This window comes from Apis dorsata, unplaced genomic scaffold (assembly GCF_000469605.1).
Source record: "Apis dorsata unplaced genomic scaffold, Apis dorsata 1.3 scaffold_425, whole genome shotgun sequence".
Classification (NCBI taxonomy): Eukaryota; Metazoa; Arthropoda; class Insecta; order Hymenoptera; family Apidae; genus Apis; species Apis dorsata.
Window position 1 is genome coordinate 71,307 of NW_006263678.1, and position 7,916 is coordinate 79,222.

At 35.6% G+C, this 7,916-nt stretch overlaps 1 long non-coding RNA gene across 1 annotated transcript in view; it reads right to left on the minus strand.

Annotated features, from left to right (window-relative positions):
• Window positions 1–2,017: 2,017 nt before the first annotated feature.
• Window positions 2,018–7,916, minus strand: part of LOC116186102 — a 7,203-nt gene continuing 1,304 nt past the window's right edge. Inside the window, exon 2 of the long non-coding RNA XR_004151043.1 lies at window positions 2,018–2,361. This is a non-coding gene — a long non-coding RNA (uncharacterized LOC116186102). The remainder of the gene's footprint in view (window positions 2,362–7,916) is intronic.

The following is a 7,916-nucleotide window of genomic DNA, read 5'->3' on the forward strand; positions in this document are numbered from 1 at the left end:
AAACAGATTATTTCTATTCGTTAAGAAATTGACGACGAGAGAGAAGGAAAATAATGATCAGAATAGGAATTTAATAAGAGAAAGTGAAAAATAAGAACAACAGACAGTGAATGTGAAAGCACGTTATTGGGGTAAATTAGTTCAAAATGAGTTTTTCGTTACTAAATAACGAAATTATTTCTATTTGTTAAGAAATTGACGACGAGAGAGAAAGAAAATAGTGATGAAAATAAAAATGTAGTAAGAAAAGTGGAAAAATCAGAACAATAGACAGTGTGAGAGAACGTTATTGAGATTGTAAGGTTTCAATCAAATAAGAAAGGTGAAAGGCATCAAACGACATTTTATCACGATACTTGGCCTGACAAACCGAGGATGCATCTTGGTAATTACTTTATTATTAAAATATCACACAAAACAACGATATAAATTTCAATATTCAACAATTTTTCTTTCTTTATACGTAAAGATACGTAAAATATTAAAATATCAAAATTTAATACTTATTCAATTTTTGAAATCATTTGTGAAATCATTTTAAATTAACTAAGAAATTCACCGAACAAGAAATCGCGTGGGGAGTTGTTGGTTCGACAAAAACGAACGAAAAAAGGAGCGCAAAGAATTAATAAAATACAACTTAATTATACAATTTAATTTTTACTATTTTTACTTGTGCATTTATATACCATTATATATAACAAAAAATTTTCTACCGTGATATACCATTCCTATTAATTATTCCCCGCCAAAGAAATTCTCTAAATTCTTCTATTCTCTAAATATTCCGAATAAATTCCTTGGGACGCGATATTCGAACAATTTTCGAACGCGTTATTCCTCGAGAAATTTATTATTCGTCGAGAAACGTACGATCTCCATTCCCGTTTCGGGAGCACCGACAATGGCAATGTTAATACGGCGGAACGGCGGTTACGGATTTAGCATAGGAGATCGACGATCTTTCCGAGTTTTCTTCCTTGTAAAGAAGAGAGAGAGAGAGACAGAGAGAGAGAGTCCATCCGTTTTCTCTCCGTCGCTTGTATTATTCGATAGTCAATCGTCGATCGGGACTTCGTTAGGCGCGGTGACAGCGATAAATACGCGCGAGTGACGTCCATGAATCGAGCGATGATTATATTTAACAGGCGNATATTTTTCAGAATTCTTTTTCTGACTTCAAAATATATAGAAATAAAATGAGTCGGGTAACTGGAGCACGCTTTACACGTGTAAAAAAAGTAGTATGGGGAAAAAGTAGAGATTGTGCATCGTAATTTAAATACGTAATTACATAAATTCATAAAAAAAATATTCATTTTCGAATATTTTATGAAACGGTCAATTTTGAAGCGAAGTACGTGAATATTTTTTTCTTTTCTTTTTTTCCAATTTAGAGGTATTTTTCAAAACACGTTGAAACATTGTGGAAATATTATGTGGAGGGCACGAGTTAAACACATAAAAAGATGGAATATAATTTCAACTACTTTCATAATGATTTCGTTTTAAATCGTAACAATTGAAACGTACAATTATGTTCATAAAAAACGTTCATTTCGAATTTTATCTCGCTATGCCAAGTGGAAAAATATGAGAGAAACAAAAAAAAAAAAAAAAAAAAAAAGAGAGAAACCATAAACGCTTTACGACCGACATTTCCAATTTTAGAAGTTGCGTTATCTGTCCTTTTCGACCATATTCTACCGCAAGATTGAATACGTTTCACGTTTCCTGGCCAACGTGAAGGTATCCCAAGGTGTAGCGCGCATGAACTACGACCGTGTATCTTTTGTATATACGCAAATATATCAAACAATGAACAATAGAGACGATACTTCAACACGTTTGTTATCGCGTTATCTACCAACTTCAGTCTTTCGAATTTCTGCATCTTGAAATGTATTCTCTTCAATTCACGCGATTTTCTTTTTCGAAACAACAAATAAAATATTTTTAATAAAATATAGAAATTTAAAAAAAAAAAAAAATTTAAATATCTCAGGATTTTTACAATCATTGAAACTTTACAATCTTTTTATGGAAAAATGGTCAATAAAAAAAATTTTTTATCGCAATGATTCTCTTACTTTGCGCGAAAAATGAACATTCTACTATTCTCGTTTTATTCTAAAAAAAAAAAAAAAAAAAAAAAAAAAAAATTGGGAAGAAGAATTTGAAACCTCGACTGATAAAAGGATTCGATTTATGTAAAAAAGTTTTATTCGAAATGCAATTGCACCGTTGATCTCGTGGAAAAAAGTACAATTATAGAAAGTTAAATCCCGTTAAACTATTCAACTTTTTCCACATTGCGTTCTCTCTCTCTCTCTCTCTCTCTCTCTCTCTCTCTCTCGCTCGCTTTACTTCCAAAAGAGATATGACCTGTTCTGGGTTTGCAAATGGAAAAGCTTATCGCTCGATTAAAGCTTCCATTAATAGTCGTGAAATAAATTCTAAATGAACGATTGTCACTTTCCAAAGTAGTATCTATGTAAAATCATGTTAAAACTCTCTCGGAAGATATATTATTATTGCTAGATAGATCGTAAATTAAATATTCGTTACAGAATATTCGTTTATAAAAATTAAAATTTTTTGTAATAAATTCTTATACTTTTAATCTAGAAGCGCGTGACATTTCGAAAATTAAAAATAAAATTCATGAATAAATAAATGCACACAATGTATCGAAGATATTTTACAAAAAGGCTTCAACCTCTATTCAAAATTCTCATTTAATTTTTCAATACTCGAATCCATCATGTTAAATTACGTTTCGCTTCACTCATTCGATAACAGATATAGTGCAAAAATTTATTCAAAATAACCAATGAACTAAGAATTCGTTGATTAAATTTAAACTTCAAATTACTTATTCCAAACGTTTCGTTGAATATAAATATTTTTAATTGAAAAAAAAAAAAACCATATCCCAATATTTCCTTAAAATAAATTCGAACTAAAAAATACAAAATACACATTCTAAAAAATATGATCTCGTAGATCAAATAAAAAAAAAAAAAAACAACTTACGAAACTCCAGATAAAAACCACTTTCGAATAATCAATTCAAAAAATCTGTCTTAAACAAACAATTAAAAATCCTAAATCTCGAAATGCAAGTCCAAAACGAACCAAAAAATACGAGCAAATGAACTCCTATACGGGGGCATCCATCCCGTATGCAACATCAGCCGCACCATCTGCACCATCACACGCGGCCGCGAGCACCCTCGAGCCATCATCGATTGGCCTTGAAACGTAGACAACACGATGCACACGTCGTCGTCGTCGTCGTCGTCGTCGTCGAGAATCCATCCATCCGGATCGAGAGAGAGAAAAGAGAGAGAAAGAGAAAAGAAAGAGAAACGTTCACAGAACCGGGCACACAACAGCGGTCCATCGTCGACTCGACCAATGACCGCTCTTTCGCCTCGTCCGCCGACCAATCGCGTCGACGAGGCCGTTAACTCGACCGAACGCGCGCGCGATTCGAATTCGCTCCGCTCCGGAGAGGAACGTGTTCGTGTTCACTGGCGATCGGAAACTGAACGCGCCTCGGTTCCAGCTCGAATAACCGTAGTGGTAACCGAGCGTGGATTGGAAATCCACCCCTCGAGTGGAAGGGGAGGAAAGAGAGGATCCGGTGGGTGGGAGAGGAAAGGGTCCTGGTGAATTCGCACCAGGGGATGGCTTCTGCGCACTACTGCCCCAGTAACACACCCCCGTTAAAAAAAAGCGGCGCTGGAAAATTCGAACGACGCGCGAGCTGGAACAAATTTTCGTGAAAGGACAGGGCAGGCATTATTCATGAAAAATGATTGTAATTGTATAATTGTGTAATTGTTGATCGATATTATAAATTATGGAATTTTACTTTTTTCTGAATTTTTAGAAAAATTTTGATACATTTCTTTCTTTCTTTTTTAAGTAACGAGATATTAAATTTTTAGAATTTTAGAATTCGAAATAATCATGTCGCAAATTCGATCGAGGGTCAAACCTCGTTAAACCTTACGCGACAATTGGCCACATTTTGGGGAAGAGTAATCGAAGGATAGTTATTCAGTTGACACGGTTAATAACCGCTCCGTGAGCTTTAAATTCCATCGAGTTAGACTCTTCAACCCCCAAGAGTGCCACGTGAAACACAATACGTCGCATAATTGCGATTCGTCGGCTCACTAATTGGTCACAAAAGTATGGGGTTTCGATTTGAACCCGCTGTTTAAATTTATCCGGAAGAACGATTTAATTGTGGTCTAAAAAATGTGTGTATATATATATATATATACGTATTCCTGTATCATTACCACCCTCTCTCCGTTCGACGACTGCAGAGAGGGGGAGAAAAGTTGACCCTCGCATTATACTATCTTATTTCGAGACCTTCGAGATCGTCTGTTGCGATTCATCCCCCTGATAATTGAGTTCCCTATCTTGATTGTTTCATGGCAATCAATTGCTTTGTCCGGTTGAAAGAGTCTCGTTTGCTCGCTTGTTCGACAAACTTGTCCCATCGAATATGGATGAAAAAAAAAGTTCGCCGCGATTTATCGGGAGCGTGCAGCGATTTTATTATTAGAAATATTACGGTTTTAGAACTTTTATTTTATAAGAAAAAGGAAGGGAAAAATTCGTAAATTTCTTTTTGAAATTTGAAGAAATGTATACTTTGTTTGCTTGATATTCGTGTAATGGTAATTGATTCGAAATAAAACTTAAGAATTAAAAGTTTGAACTATTTGTGTAATTTATAAAAAATGTTGTAATTTTTTACAATATATCATACATTAGAAAATGAAATTTTTTTAAAGCTGCAATTGAATTTTTTTTTTTTAATACAAGTCCAAAGATAATATGAATATATGAAAAACAGAGACGTAATTAAAAAATTGAGAGATGTGATTATTAATAACGAGCGAGCAAATATATTTTATATATCATAAATTTTTGATTAACGTTTTTAACGTCTGGCAACAAAAATTTTTTTCATTAAGCTTTTGCGAAATAATTGATTTCAATCAAGCACAACCCCCAACGAATAAAACCTGATACTCGATTAATAATTTTCAATAACCAAATATACACGTATACGACAAATTATTCACATTTAATAAACAAACGAAATTAACGGTGGTAGACGTGAAAATTCAATCGACCGATTGAAAAATTTCAAATTTCAACTTCGATCGACATCGACAACATGCTTACCATTATGAAAATAAAACGAAGAAGAAAAAGGGAGGGAGTAAAAAATAAAAAAAATAATCGATACAATTTGCGCATGAGAAGAAAAAAAAAAAACCTGCGACACGTGTTACACACAAACTGGTTCTCTTACTCACCGATCGAAACTCATGTTGCACTCGTTCATCTGGACTTCCATCCGGATTACAGAGTCTCTTCTTCTAATCGTTGATTTGACTTTCGAACAAAATGGCACAAAGCGGCTCGACAAACTTTTCTTTATTTTCTCGGTAATTTCCTTTTTTCTTTTTTTTTTTTTTTTTTTTTTTTTCCTTCCACTTCTTCTTTGCGACGATAGTGTTTATTTATCTTAATTCGTGTTTGAGAAGAGAGAAAGAGAGAGAGAGAGAGAGAGAGAGAAAGAGAATAAGCGCGTTGTTTTAAAAATTTCGTTTCTCGAAAATTTCGAATGAAAGTGAAGGAGTTATTAGAGAGAGAATAGGTTTCAGGTTTCGATTAGAAGTTTCGAAAGGCACAGGAGAGGACGGACGAGGTTTTCGTCGAAATTTCGTTAAAAATTCGTGAGGGAGGGGAGGAGGAGGGGGAGAGGGGGAGGGGATAATTAGAGGGAGGGGGAATTGTGAAGTTTCAATGAATGACCCTTAAACTCGAATTAAGGCAACTGGTTCGCGCGCGGCGGGCATAAAGCCGATTCGTAAAAAAGTAAGCTCGAAAGGTGAAGCGAAATTTTTTTCCGATCGGAACAACGGAGAAGATCGTGCTCGACCGAATATCGAAAAAAGATCACAGTTTCGTTAAGGCTATGACCGACCGTCTCTACGAGTCGCGAGAAGATCGTGTTCGCGAGAAGAAAGGAAAATGAACGAGAGGAGAAGAATGAGAGAAAGAGGGGGGAGAGAAAGAAAGCGTGGAACGAAAGCGTTTCCTTATTGTCACCAGGTCGAATTTGGACGGCAATTTAAGGCACGGGAGACGTTTTCCGGTCGCGACAGCCCTGCGTTCTGCACCGATTACTGATTAAATTGAAATAAATTACATTCGAAATAAACGATCAACACGGATGAACTTGAAAAAAATTTGCATTTTCTTTGAATTTTTCTTTGAACGAGAAGAAAAGAATTGTTTCGTCCACGAAAATTGCAAAGATGATAAATAAAAATTAAGGATGAGTTTGTATATACTTTATTTAAAGTGAATCGAGAGAATAAAAATTTCGAGAAATGAAAACTTGGTTACCTCCGAAAAATCCAAAGAAATCTTCAAATTTTCGAAGACACTGAAACCGACACCCAAACCAAAAAAAAAAAAAAAAAAAAAAAGAAAAGCAAAAAGAAAAGAAAGAAAAGAAAGAAAACCGACGAAATTTATTATAAGCGTAAATAAAACTTCAACGGATATGGAATTCTCGAGGAATCGAATCGAGGATAAACAAGTGATAAAAAATGAATAACACGTGTAAAATAAACAAGGGTATAAAACGAAGGGAAGAAAGAAGAAGATAACGCGTATTGAGAGACGAACTTGGAAACTGAAGATCGAGTGAGAACTTTGTTGAACTCGTGATGCGAAGGGGATGATGCAAGGAGGAGGACTAGGACGAGAACAAGAATGTTACCCCGACGGCTGTCGCCAAAGAAGTGATAGGTCTGCGGCCTTGCGCGCGGTACCCAAACCAAAGACACCACCGAAGAGGATGCACATGCGCGGTAGGGACTACGCGTGGATTGGTCGACGACGTTGCTCGTAGTTTTCCTTCTATCCCCCACTGAACACGCTCGCATCCTGCAACCCCTCTTGGGCATCGCGTACACATGCGCGCGTACGAATAACATTGTTGAAATTTCAGTTAATAACAGTTGTCTTTCGACACCAATTTCATTCGGCTTTTTCTCAACTTTGTTGGGATTGGAACGAAACGAATGGATGATTTTCGGCGGTAATTTTGTTTTTTTCTTTTATTCATATTCATTTCTTTTATTAATATAATTGGTTTCAATTAATGACAATTGTTCTCGATTACTTCTTTCCTAGTATCTTTGATGATTAAAATTTTCTCTAATTTTTCGTGTTAATTTAAACAACACGTTCGATAAAAATTTTTAACTCGTAACAAACATTTTTAACCATCGCTTTTCAAACATATATAATCTACTCTGTATTCTTATCGTTCACCAAACATATTTCTTTTCCAACTATTCAAGAATGTGAACAACAACAAACAAGTCCACAAGTCTCGGGATACACTAATTCATCCGTCAAAGGATGAAACGAGCTTTGAGCCACGGCTCGGTAGGAAATTTTCATAACAATTTCGGTAATTTTCTTGGGGGCGAATTTAAACAAGCGAGGGCACAAAAGGTCCGGCGAGGATCGAGTTCTATCAGATGAGGGGGCGCAAAGGAATGGTAATGCGAGTTCACAGGAGGGAGGTCGGCCGTCGAGGGGGTGGAAGAGAGTGTCACTCAGGAGCACGACGTGTAAGAGAATGGTCACTATCCCAGGGGGTGAATTGAGATGTACAGGCAATTTATGCAGCGGCACTTTCGTTCGGATATCAGCCAGCTGACCATGAATGCTTGCAAAACACCTTGCACCCTTCGCTACCAACGACACAACTAGGATCTAAGTTAAGTTAATCAATTAATTTTTTCTTTTCCTCTCCTTTTCCTATTTTTCTTTCTTTTTTTTTTTTTTTTTTTTTT